Below are 14304 nucleotides of genomic sequence, written 5' to 3'. Positions count from 1 at the left end.
CATTGTACAACCCACCTGATATCAGACTCTGTATAGTCCAGGATGCCTTTGAATTTCTAATCCTCCTGCCTCCATCTCCCTAGTGCTGGGATAATAGACATGTGCTATCACAATTGGCTCTAAGTTTTCTTTTTAGTTTTTGGTAAATCTCTATATTCTTGACATAACTCCACCCTAACTTCAGAAGTCAGGAAGTGGAATCAAACCTCAGATACAACATCTAGTAATGTTGTGGGCTGAATGTGGCTATCTCTCTGTGGTGGTTTGAATAAGAATGGCTTGCAGAGGCTCATATATTTGAATGCTTAGTCATCATGGAGGGGCACTACTTGAGAAAGAATAGAAGGTATGGCATTGTTAGAGGAGGTGTGGCCTTGCTGGAGGAAGGGTGTCACTGGGAGTGGGCTTTGAGGTTTTAAAAGGCCAAGACAGGTCCAGTGTCGCTCTCTTCCTCCTGCCTGCAGATCCAGATATAGAACTGTTAGCTACTTTTTCAGCACCATGTTTGCCTGCCACCATACTCTCTGCCATGATGATAATGGACTATACCTCTGAAACTGTGGGCAAACTCCCATTAAATGCTTTCTTTTATAAAAGTTGCTATGGTCATGGTGTCTCTTCACAGCAAAAGAACACTGACTAAGACACCCTTCAGTAATCAGAGTATCCAGTGTGGTGGTGTTGGGACATGAGACATTTAGGAGGAGATGAGGTCATGGGGGCAAAGCTGGAATGGGTATGAATGGTGTCCTTATAAACAAGGCTTCAGAGAGATCTCTCCTCACTCCCACGAAGAGAGTGGGAGTGACAAAGTGAAAGAGAAAAGGCATCATTCATGAACTAGGAGTGACTACTCACCAGACACCAAACATGCAGGCACATTGCTCTTGGACTTGTTAGTGTCCAGAACTTTGTAAAATAATTCTTTGTTGCTTAAGATACCCAGCCTATGTATATTTATTATAGAAGTGAGAACTGACTAAGACAAGTATTACCAAACATTCACACAGCCTTGGGCACTGCTATAAGATAGTACAACACAAACATCAGCTCAGGAGCCAGACTGCCAGGCTCTGGTTTAGCTATATCACATCATACCTCTTGAATTTGGACAGGCTGGCTAACTTTTCAGTGGTTCACATTCTCCATTTGTAAGAGGAGGAAGACAGTGGCAATATGTCTTATCATCTCAGAGGTACTTTAGGAGGTGTAAAACAGTGTATGCAAAATATATGCAGTGGTGACTGTCCTACAGCATGCGTGCGTGCGTGCGTGTGTGTGTGTGTGTGTGTGTTACAGACATGGATTTGTAATAATTAAATGTACAGAGAATGAAATAGAGATGAGCATGAACATACATGCTTATCAAGAAGGCACTGATTTCCCCCATTTTATAGATTGAGAAACAGGCTCAGGAAGGATAACACATTTTTATCTACTATGCAATATGGCTTCTGCATTTGTTGCTTGTCTATTAGTTACTTTTCTATTGCTGTGATAAAACACAATGACCAAGTTAACTTCCAAGAGAAAGAGTTTAATTAGGTGTATGTTTTCAGAGTGTTAAGAGTCCATGGTGGTGGAGCAGAGGTAGTAGACATGGCAACAGTTGAGAGCTCACATCTTGAGCCACAAACAGGAAACAGAGAACACACTGGGAATGGCAGTGTGAAACCTCAAAGCCCACCACCAGTGAGACACCTCCTCCAACAATGCCACACCTCCTAATTCTTCCCAACCAGTCCCATCAGCTGGGGACCAAGTATTTAAACATATGAGACTATGGGGGGGGCATTCTTACTCAAACTTGTTATACTGTGAGTAAGCTTTTTGATTTTAAAATATTTGCAGTCTTACATAAGAGTGGCAAGTATAGTGTTGAGATGCTCAGTATGTTGACATACACCTGTAATCCCAGCACTAGGGAGGACGATCGTTAGGTGGAGGTTTCCTGAGCTATAGAGTGCTTTGACATTAGCCCATTTTATCAGTAAGAATGTGATCCTTAGCGGGGCGGTGGTGGCTCACACCTTTAATCCCAGCACTTGGGAGGCAGAGGCAGGCAGATCTCTGGGAGTTCGAGGCCAGCCTGGGCTGCAGAGTGAGTTCTAGGAAAGGCGCAAAGCTACACAGAGAAACCCTGTCTCAAAAAACAAACAAACAAAAAAATGTGATCCAATAAAAAAACAAAAACAAACAAATAAAAACAACCCCAGAAACAAAAAGCAGTTCAGAGAGTTTTCATCTATCAATTTTTCCTTCATGTTAACATCTTACACAACCATCTCCAATTGTTCAAGGATTTCTTTGTTATATTTTTCAGCTATGTTAGGGTATACTTTAAAACATAGCTATTGCCGGGTGGTGGTGGCGCACACCTTTAACCCCAGCACTCAGGAGACAGAGCCAGGCGGATCTCTGAGTTCGTGGCCAGCCTGGGCTATAGAGTGAGTTCCAGGAAAGGTGCAAAGCTACACAGAGAAACCCTGTCTTGAAAAACCAAAACCAAAAACAAAAACAACATAGCTATTACTAGCTTGTAGAATACCAGCAATAAATAAACATAAATAAAACATAAAATGACCGGTGTCAGTGATTACAGCTGGTAAAGTCAGACAATATTAAAAATAAATACATCTTAAAATCTGTCTAAAAAAGTAAGTAAAATATAAATACAAAATTACAAAGTGTGTGTACTTTAAAGGCTAATAATGAAATGTAAATATGTGTACCTCACCCCCAGTGTAAGAGATACAGTGCTTTCAGAGACTCTGTGTGTTGCTGCTCCACCTACAGTTCACCTGCATTTTGTGTTTGATGTTTCCTTACTGTAATAGTCTTCAGCACATGTGTTTATCTCCAATTAATACACCACTTAGTTTACCTGCCTTTGAACGTCATATAAAGGAGATTATACTGCATGTGAGTTTTTTTAACTTACAATGTCTAAAATTATTTTGAGATTCATCTGTGCATATAGGACCCTTTTTTGATTAGTAGTGATCTGTTTGATGAATAGACAAAAGTTTGCTAATCTTTTCTGCTAAGAGGTATCTGGATTATATACAATCTGGGTCAGTTTGGTGCTGTAAGCAAACCATAGTCTTTTGGGTGGGAGGAATTGGCACAGGGTCTCACTATGCAGCTCAGGCTAGCCTTGAACTCATGATCTTCATGTATCTGCCTTCCAAGTGCTGGGATTACATCCATACTCTAGCATGCCTGATCATAAGTAATCTTTTGAATGTCTTTGAGGGAAAATGTGAGTTCTTAGTGTCTAAAATTCTGAGTGTGGAATTGCTAGGTAGCATAAGGTTGCTTGAAGTTGCTGATTAAACCAACTTTTAATAATGGTTGTGGAGGTGCATGCCTTTAATCCTAGCACTTAGGCAGTAGAGGCAGGTGAATCTCTTTGAGTTCAAGGCCACCCTGGTCTTCAGAGTGAATTCCAGGACAGCCTGGAATAGAAACATCATATCTCAAAATAAAATAAAGTCTTCAATGTTCTTTGAGATGAGAAGATGGATTTTTTTTTCCTTTGTTGCTCGTTTTCTGGGACACTGCAGTCTTGATAAGTTTGTTTGAATTTCAAAATAAAAGCCCCCACTTTGTAAACTGATATGGGGCTTCAGAAACTTTGATTTACTCCTTACAGCTTCCTAGATACTTCTTTGGAAGTCAAGCAAGACTTAACTGAGACCTCTTTGCACCATTCTTTGAATTCCATCTGCCATCCTTCCTTTTATTGATCTATTTTTACTTTGTATGTACGAGTATTTTGCCTGCATGTATGTATGTGTATAATATGCAGTGCATGCCATGCCTGTGAAGGTCAGAAGAGGTATCTGATCCTTTGGAACTTGAGTTACAGATGTTTGTGAGCCACCATGTGAATGCTGGGAACTGAACCGGGGTCCTCTACAAGAACAGTGAGTGCTCTTAATTGTTGAGCTACCTCTCCTTCCTCATACTATCTCTTCTTGTAGATTATCCCTTCACTGTACGAAAATCAGTGTCTCTGAGGCGGCCAGCACCAGTCTCTTTCTGTGCACTGACTCTCTCCTGTCTTTACCACACATGGCTGAACATCCTTTCTCTTAGCTCGCTAGCAACTCGTGCTCTAATTTGTCACAAACACAAGAATTCCCAGGATGGCCAAATAAGAAGTCTCCTGTATGCTACTGGATTTGCTATGATGGATGTTCCTTACCCATTTGAACCCGCAAACTGCAATGGTGTCCTTAGAATTGTTTTAGAAATACCTCTTGCTTTTCTAATTTCAGGAAATGAAACCAACTCATGGGATCTGAAATACTATTTTCATCAAATTGTTATGAACTGGACTCAGTGATTTAATATTCAACCAAACTAATCTTGCTTTTGCTCTGAGTGTGCAGGGTTTAGAGAATTGTGTTTGAAATGGCAGGTGATGAAGTCCTTCCCTCATTATTTTTTAATGTGGCAGTTAGATAATAGTGAATTAAGATTTCCTGGAGAGCCAATTTGAAGCCATCAACTGGCCGTGAAAGATGAACAAAGACGAGATGTCACATTGAAATTGTATGTAGTACATAAACTTATATCAAACACTTCTAATCTGGCAAACAATGCAGTGAGTGACAGCAAATGCAATAGAACAGAAACCTAGATCAATTATCTTAGAAGATAAAAATGGGACCGTGGCGTCTTCTGAATTAACTAGCATGGAGATCATGAATCACTCTTTCATCTTTTATTATTTCATCCTTTTCCTTTGAAGTAAACTTAAAAATAATCTTTTGCCAGCTCCTCAAAATGAAATATTCACTATATCACTCTTACTCCTTATTAAAAACTGGCATTACTGTGCCTTTATTCTGAAGACATGAAAGACACTATGGAGGGTACCTCTATAAACACAAGGAAGCCCAAAATACATTGCAAAATCACGATATTTCATTGTTCATGTTCTGAAATCTGTATGGATTTTTCTGGAAGAAATATTTCCATTTCCTTTTAAATTCAGTATTTGTTGAATGAATGAAATATGTGGTGATTTTGAGATCAGCTACACTTTTCATTTATGATAATGGCCATTAAGTAAAGTAGTGTACTATTTTGCTTTTTCAATGGGCTTGGATTTGAATAGTTTTGTGCCACTGAATAATTGTATGAACGTACCTAGATATCATTTTTTCATTCTACATGCTTAAATGTCTAGACACATCTGGTTATATGTTACAGATATTATTAATTTCTGACTCCTACCTCTTTTCCATGATAATAGAATTCTAATGTGAACTTTTAACAATTTTTATTTTGGTTTTTTTTTAAGACAGGGTTTCTCTGTGTAGCCCTGGCTATCCTGGATCTTGTTTTGTAGCTCAGGCTGGCTTCAAACTCACAGAGTTCTGCCTGCCTCTGCCTCCTGAGTGCTGGGATTCAAGGTGTGCACCACTACCACCCAGTCTCTATTGTGAACTTAAAATTTTTTTGATGAAATTTACTTATTTAAGATGGGTAATGGTGGCACACACCTTTAATCCCAGCACTCAGGAGGCAGAGGCAGGCAAAGCTCTGTGAGTTTGAGGCCAGCCTAGTCTACAGAATGAATTCCAGGACAGCCAGGGCTACACAGAGAGACCCTCTCTTGAAAACAGAAAAACTGATTTATTTAATGTTTATGATTGCTTGCCTGCAAATATGCATGTGCACCATGGGCATCTGGAGGCCAGAAGAGGTGGCAGATCCCTTGGAACTGGAGCCACCATGTGGGTGCTGGGAACTGAACCTGGGTCCTCTGGAAGAGCCGCTAGTGCTGTTGTCCACTAAGCCATCTCTCCAGATCCTAGAATTCTAATTTGTACTGATATTAGCCATCATGGAACTTAAGAAAGCTTAGACCCTTCCCCAGTGACAACCCTCCCCAGCCATGCTAATTTCATTATTCTTACTAATGGTTGGCCTAGCCACAGACATGAAATATAGTTCTGGTTCACAACACTTATAGAAAAGTCTAAGGCTCTCTCAGAAAGCTTTTTCTTTTCTTCTCTTTTCTTTTTTCTTTCTTTCTTTTTTGTTCTGAGAAAGGATTTCTCTATGTAACTGCCCTGGCTATCCTGGAACTCTCTCTGTAGACCAGGCTGGCCTTGAACTCACAGAGATCCACCTGCCTCTGCCTCCTGACTGCTGGGATTAAAGGTGTGTGCCACCACCACCCAGCCCAGAAAACTTCTTATATAAAAGTGTCCCTAGAATAATTACCTGGCAGGGGAGATACCATGATCACAAAAGTGGTTTTCCCAGGGCGAGGCTTATCTATTGCACTCTGGATGTGGTGACCCCTGAGATTTCCCCAAATTCGGGAAACTCGACTGCATAATTTGTGGTAGTGGGGGACTGTGTTCACGCTCTCCCCTGAAATTTAAAAAAAAAAAAAGAAGAAGAAAGAAAGTGTCCCTAGAAAAAAGACACCTTGTCTTCTGGCTTAAAATGGTGTTGTTTGGGGACATGAACTCTGGAACTGGTGCAGCTATTCTGTTGCTATGTAGAGAGTAGAAACATAGAAAGCCAGACTCCTTTCTAACATTGTTGTGCCAGTGAACTTTGCCTCATTGTATGATTTAGTAACCTGCATTCATTGCTGAAGGCTAGTTTGGATTGGGCTTGCTACTACTTGTTTCCAGGCATACTCACCAAAGTGCTACATAAAGCTCATGCTTCCTACATTATAGTAGGTGGTTGTAGTCTTCAGCTTTCTGAAATCATACCCCAAATCTTCAGATTAAGCTCTGTTAAGTCTAAGCATCACTATGTAATAATTTACATGGAGTTCTAGATTAACAACTGAAGTTTTCCCAAAGTCCACTAAACTGAAATGTTCAGTCAGTGTTTTTATTGTACTAACAAAGGTGTTTAATTCTGAGATAAATAGTGATGTCAAAATGAGAACAAGGGTTCAGAATGTAGCTTAGTTGGTAGTGTTTTTGTAGCACTCTTGAGGCCCTGGGTTAGAACCCTAATACCACAGAAACTGGGCATAATGACACCTGCCTATAATCCCAACACTCAGAGAGTAGAGGCATCTTTGGCTACATAGAGTGGTAAGGCTAATGTAGAATATATGAGACCTTGTCTCAAAGAAAATTGTGGCTGGACAGCTAGCTCAGAGATCAAGAATACTTGTTGCTCTTGCAGAAGACCCAAGTTTGGTTCCTAGCACGTCTAGCAGCTCACAACCAGCTGTCACTCCAGCTCCAGGGGATCTGGCACCCTATTCTGGTTCCCAAGGGTAACCATGCATGTGTGTACATACATATATACACAATAGATAAATAAATGAATCTGTAAGAAAATACTACAGAATATGTCTATCTCTGTGTTTCAAACTTAAGGCTTATTGGGGCAGGTATAGTCTTTAAACTTTTAGATGTCACCAAAGCAAGAGAGAGCTGAGATAGCAATTCAGATTGAAGACTCACAATAACACAAAATAGAAGCGAGATGGATATGATAGCACAAGGTTCAAGAGATGAGGGCGAAGGCCTTGCAGAAGGCAGCTTGAAAGTTATCTGCAGACTTCAGTGAGCTAATTTCCTAAGTGCCCAGAGGAGGGCGTATTTCCAAGCTACTATTGTAAGTAAACAGATCCAAGTTCTCCAGTCATTCAACAAGGACACAGGAAGGGGGTGTGGATACAAGAGAGGGTAGCAGGAGGTGGATATGTGCAAAGTACAATGCTATACATATCTGAAAATGTCCTAAGGAAACCTGTTATTCTATATGGTGCTATATCTTCAACTTCTAATTTAAAAGAGTTTGTTACAGTCTTCTGCAGTAAACACATATTGGCAACTGGATTTCAGTTGACCTCACATTGACTTTTGTGCCTTCAGACAAGTTGTTTTCTCTGTCCTGCTATTTTTATTGGTAAAATATGACTACAAATATTAGCACACAGTAGTTGAGAGGACCAAAATAGGATAATAGAGAAATAGGGAGATAGCTTAGTCAGTAGAGTGCTTGTCACACAAACATGGGGATCTGAGTCCATCCCTTGTACTCACATAACAAGCCAGGTACAACCTGTAATTCCAGCAATGGAGAGGAGGACACAGGATCACTGGGGCTCACTGGCCAGCCAGTCTGGCTGGATAGATGAGCTCCAGTTTCATTGAGAGATCCTGTCTCATAACAGTCAAAGAAAGCAATAAGAAGACACATGAAAGGCTGGAGAGATGTCTCAGCGGTTAAGAGCACTAGCTGCTCTTCCAGAGGTCCTGAGTTCAATTCCCAGCAACCACATGGTGGCTCACAACCATCTGTAATGAGATCTGGTGCCCTCTTTTGGCCTGTAGACATACATGCAGACAGAACACTGTATATGTAATAAATAAATCAGAAGACACATGACATCCACATACCCATACACACACTTGCATTTGCACCTGCACATACATGTCCATATACACATAAGCAATACACATACAGAAATAGGATAATACACATCAGTTAATGGCAGCAGCAATCATTGCTGGTGCTTACAATTAAACCGAGAGTATTAATTGTCCACAGTGATCTACTTTGGAGGCATTTTATTTTCCTATCACATTTTGCAGGGAATCAGTGGAAAAGAGAATGACCAAGCAAACACAAAAAGAAGATCTTCAGAACAATACCATGTACAGAATACTTATGGCATTAGGCATTTGATCTGAAGAGAAAACATTTCATAAATTTTAAAGGCAGCCTTACGCATCAGGTACAGAATTCAATTTGTGTTGTTCCAAAGGGAACTGTGGGTACAGCAAGGAGAAGGAGAATGCTGTTCAATATGCTGCAGACTTTTAATTATGTTTGCTATGCAACTACTGCCTGGCCCAATTCGAGAAGCAGTGACCTGCCTATCATTGGAAGTAATTGGACAGAGGCCAGATGTGCATCTGTTCAGACAATCCAGGGAATTCAATGAGTCCTGCACTTTCTGCCTTGTTATTTATTTGACTTGAGTTCCCTTATTCAAAACGGTTTTCAGAGAACTTTCTTGTATTCCTGGGGACTGAACCCAGGGTCTTTTTGATGCTAGGCAAGTGTTTTACCACTGAACCCTATCCCCATTTCCCATTTTTAAAAACTTTTCATTTAGACATAGAGTCTCACTAAATTGCCCAGGCTGGCCTGGAACTCAAGTCTATACCTCAAGCAGGCTCTGTGCTTATGACCCTCCTGTCTCAATCTCCCACATAGCTGTAATTACAGGCCTGTTCCATGAGGCCTGGCTTTTACAAGTTCTTGACACAGGGTCTTGCTGCATAGTCTAGAGCAGCCTTGAATTTGCAATATTCCATTCTCAAACTTGACCTTCTCTCAATGGGAAGATTTTACTTCTTCCATCCTGTCTTTCAGGGATACCCCTCAGACTAGTGCAGTTCATTTCCGGCTGTCACAGGCATATTGTGCATAGCATACTATTAACTAAACATGAAGTTCCCCTCAGGTTACAGTGGGAGTCAGCAAGAGTAGGTATTCTTGGTCTTTGGCCTTCCAAACGTACTTAGGCCAAAGTAATGCTGCTTCTGTGACAGAGGAGATGCTTTGGGGCATAATGAAGGTAATTAAGTGTATCTCTGAGCACCCAATTTATGAGGGACAGTTCAGATTACATGGTCAATTGACATTCTTGATCTCGATTAGAAATTCAATCTTGATCCAAAATTAGAAGCAACACTGGAATAGATTTTAAGGAAGAAAAGTTACTTTCTTAAGGGAATATAAGTTTTTTTCAAAGCTCCATGGATGACATTCTGTGACATCCCAATCATTCATAAATTCCTTGAGCACTGTTGAGTTTAATAATCACCCCTGAGCTTAATTGGATGACAATGGGCAGGAGGTAGAATCACTCTTACTGTGAACTTGAGAGCTCGAACCCCTTTCTCTTCCTTGGGGCCCTCTAAAAAATGGAAGACTTTTGAGTCATCTAGTAAAAGCATAGGAGCAAGCAGGGAAATGGGAAATCTATGGAACTTTTATTGTGTGCGGTGCCAGGGATCAAACCTAGAACCTTGTCCATAAGAAGTGTGAAGTCAACCATTTAGCTGTGCCATTGGACGTCAGTCAAATGGAGCACATATTACTCCCACTGAAGCCTGCTATGGTAGGAGTATGAGATACAACTCTATTCACTTCAGATGATCTCCAGACATACTTGCCTTTATCTACTAGGTCTGTGTCCTTTCTGGTTGACCACCTCCCCCAACTTTACTGTTGTCAGGAATTTCTTTTTCTTTTAACAGTTTTTGTTGTTGTTTTTCAAGACAGGGTTTCTCTGTGTAACTTTGGAGCCTGTCCTGGAACTCACTCTGTAGACCAGGCTGGCCTCGAACTCCCAGACATCCGCCTGGCTCTGCCTCCCGAGTGCTGGGATTAAAGGCATGCGCCACCACTGCCCAGCTTCTATTAACATTTTTTTAATTGTATATGAATGTTTTCCTGCATATGGTCTGGTGACCAAGGAGACCAGAAAAGGGAGTCAGATACCATGGGCCTGAAGTTGCTGACAATTCTAAACTACAATATGGGTGCTAGGAACTGAATCTGTTCTCTGAAAGAGCAATAAGTGCTCTTAACTTACTGGGCTATCTCAGTCCCTATGCAGAACTTTCTTATAGGTATTAGAGAATTAGCACTCATTTTCCTTAAAAAACATTTTACAACATTATTATTTGTTTTGTTCTCTCTCTCTCTCTCTCTCTCTCTCTCTCTCTCTCTCTCTCTGTGTGTGTGTGTGTGTGTGTGTGTGTGTGTGTGTGTGTGTGTGTGTGTAGGAATTGGTTCTCTCCTTCTAGGATATAGGTCTTCAGGTTTGGTAGCAAGTTCCTCTTCCTACTCACAGATCCTTCTAGTCAGTCCTTGTCCCTCATTTTCTAGCATGTGGGTTACCACTATTTTTTAGTATCCAGATTTGGTCAACATGATGTTATGAATTGCAGGTGACATAATAGTGTCCTGTGGGGTAATACAGTGATTAAGACTTTCTGTAAATTAGTGGCATATAACTGAAGAGTTCATGTACATGACAAGACAATGGAGATATGCTGACTCAAGCATTAATTCTGTTGCTGTTGGCATTCTAACATTTCGCTACTTTGTATATTATGAACTTTTGCATCAGTTTTGGGTTTAAAAATGTTATGTCAAGTGGTTTCTAGTCATTGCTGTGACATTTACCTCTGTCTACCAGAAAGTCAGTACAGGTATTGCTTTTTGGTTAAGAAGTGGACCTCCTGGGCTGGAGAGATGGCTCAGAGGTTAAGAGCACTGACTGCTCTTTCAAAGATCCTGAGTTCAATTCCCAGCAACCACATAGTGGCACACAACCATCTGTAATGAGATCTGGCGCCCTCTTCTGTATACATAATAAATAAATAAATCTTAAAAAAAAAAAAAAAAAAAAAAAAAGAAGTGGACCTCCATTTTTCCCCTTAATCATCTTAAAGGTCATACATTCTTGGTTCATATATGGCAGGTATGAGGATTGATCATTTCCCTGAGAATGTGCACTTATAACTTTAGGAACATGTGGTTATACTTTGTGTATGATCTAACAAATAAAACTTGCTGAAGATCAGAGGGCAAAGCCAGACGCTAGTTAGCCATAGAGGCCAGGCAGTGGTGGAAGATACCTTTAATGCCAGAACTAGGGAGGTTGAGACAGGAAATAATATGGCTGGGTGGAGAGAGGAATATAAGGTGGGAGGAGAGAGGAGACAGGACTCAGTCCTTTCAGTTGAGGAGTTGGTAAGGTGAGAGCTGGCTGTAGCTTCTTTCTTTGTCTCACTGATCTTTCTGCATTTACCCTGATATCTGGCTCAGGGTTTTTATTAAGACCAACTAGGATTCGGGCTGTAGGAACCAAAGATAATTTTACCAGGTTGGAGTTGAAGGTTTCACTGGATACAAAGACTAGGACCCTAACTTACATGTCTGTCTGTTTGTATTCTATAAGTCTATAATAGGTGGCCATACCATGCTGTATGTGCAGATATTGATAGTAAATCAGAAGTAGGATCTGTGATGCTTGAGAGATGGCTCAATTGTTAGGAGTACTTGCTGCTCTTGCAGAGGTCTTGAGTTTGGTTCCTATCAAAGCATCATCATGATCATGAGAGTCAATATTGTCTCTCATATCCATACCTCCAAGGGTGCTGATCTTGCCTTTAATGGTCTAATTACGCTTTTGCATTGTGCATTAGCATTTTCAAAAGCCAGATATTGTATTATTATCTGTCTAGTTTCTAAATTTGGTATCATCCTATTTACTGCTGAAGTCAGTCTTTGTAAGAAATCAGAGAAGGTTTCTTTTGGGCCCTATATATCACATTTTCCCTTTTTTTTGTCTAAACAATAAAGGAAGCTTATAACTAATATAAGATAAAGTATATACAATAAGAATATATAACATATACAGTCAAGAATTATATTAACAATGTCCAGTCCATTAACATTTGACAAATTCAGACAAGAAATTTCATCATTTATCCTATTTTGGTAAATCTAATACAAAATTTGTATACAATATAGAAAAATCCAATCCAATGTAAAATATTTAAAACAAGTAGTACCTTTATAAAAGTAGATTCAATAATCTACCTTTTTATCTTATCATATCCATATTCTCTCTTTTTTCTTTTCATAGTAAATTAAATAATCTACCTTTTGTCATTTTTATATCTTTCCCTATTTCTTTTTAGAGTACATTCAATGATCTACCCATTTATCCTATTATTTCTGTATCTCTTTTTTTTTAGAGTGGGTTCAATAATCTACCTCTTATCTATATCTTCATTTTTCTTTTTCTTTTTTTTAAACAAGAACCCTGAATCTAATCTCACTTTTTAATCAATTTTTTTTACTATTAACAATAACAACTTGTCCTAAACAATGACAATCATCCATAAGCCGTTAAAACGAACAAAAACCACCCACCCCACCTCTTAGGAATGTGGGCCTTGTTTTCTTAAAATTACTTCCTGCTTTCTGAGGGCAAAGACATCTTTAGGAGATCCTGAAAAGAAAATTTTGGGGTTAATTGTCAAGCCCTATATCATTTGTCCAGTCTCTGCACAATAGGAAAGTGTGGGGCTTGACTCAAGTCCTTGTTTGAGTAGTCTGTCAGGCTGGATGATCTCAGCTAGCCATCTCAAAATTGTCCTGAGGAATTTGTAGTCCAAAGCTGATCTTTGGGTGGTATTAATCAGCTTAATGGCTTTATCATAGTCCATGTGGAATCATCATTGTGGGGTCCTGTCATTCTTTTGAAGATTTCAAAGTGGCTGTTAGGTGTGGTCATGACTTCCTGCAGTATTTTTTGTGCCTCCTCTGTGTTTTAGAGCAATCACAGTCTCATAAATAAATGTCTGTCTCTGGGAACCACAAACGTTCTTCCCTAGAAGAGAATATCTTCACAGCAATTTCTCCCTACCATTTACCTCACCAAACTTCTCCAAACTGACCTTTGCCAAAGCTTTCTTGTAACACTATGATCCTGGCAATTGTTCTTTGAACAAGCAGTGGTAAACCTTTCATCCCTGGTAACAGCATCACTGCCACCATCAATACAATGAGAAGCAGCTGGCAACTCAGAGCAGCAGCCACCACCTCCATGGTCCTACCTCCACTGTTTGTAACTCCTCCCTGGCTGCAGCTCATCAACAAGCCTCCTAGGCTGGCCTCGAACTCAGGATCCTCCTGCCTCTGCCTCCTTCAGCAAATCCTAATGGCCAAGTGCAGCTCAGGCCTAAGCTGGGGACTGCAAGGCCACAGGCAAGTGGCTTTTTCATGAATTTGTACTATGAACATTGGGCAACAGATGTAGCATGAATTGCTAAACAGACTTATAAATGAAATAACCAGAGCCAGGTATTGGGGTGAACACTGAAAGATCAGAGAAACAGAACAAGCCACATCCAACCTCACCTTGTCAATTCCTCAGCCAATCCTGTTTCCTCAAAACTGTCCCATGCATTCATGGCAGCCATGCAGTATAGAATTAAGGTTTGATTATCATAGAAATATTGTCTTTGTATATCAGTGTATTGGCCTTCTCCAAGAAGCTGATACTGGGAAATTTGAATACCTCTAGCTCTACATTGATTTTCTATTGTCTTAGCCTCATCCTTACACCATGTCTGCCACTGTAATTGTGCCCCAGGCTCCAGGGCAGCTGTTACCAATTCTTTCCAGTCCTGAGAAATAATCCTATTACAAGTTGACCATGAGTTTAACATTTGCTTTATAAATGGAGAATGCATGCCATAGGATACT

General features: G+C 40.1%; 1 non-coding gene across 1 annotated transcript; it reads left to right on the top strand.

Moving 5' to 3' along the window:
- Positions 1–6235: 6235 nt before the first annotated feature.
- Positions 6236–6399, top strand: LOC118574925. Its single transcript, XR_004943800.1, has one exon. It is a non-coding gene; the product is annotated as a U1 spliceosomal RNA (small nuclear RNA).
- The last annotated feature ends 7905 nt before the right edge of the window (positions 6400–14304 follow it).

Source organism: Onychomys torridus, chromosome X, assembly GCF_903995425.1.
Source record: "Onychomys torridus chromosome X, mOncTor1.1, whole genome shotgun sequence".
Lineage (NCBI taxonomy): Eukaryota > Metazoa > Chordata > Mammalia > Rodentia > Cricetidae > Onychomys > Onychomys torridus.
This window is presented reverse-complemented; position numbering and strand designations above follow the sequence as displayed.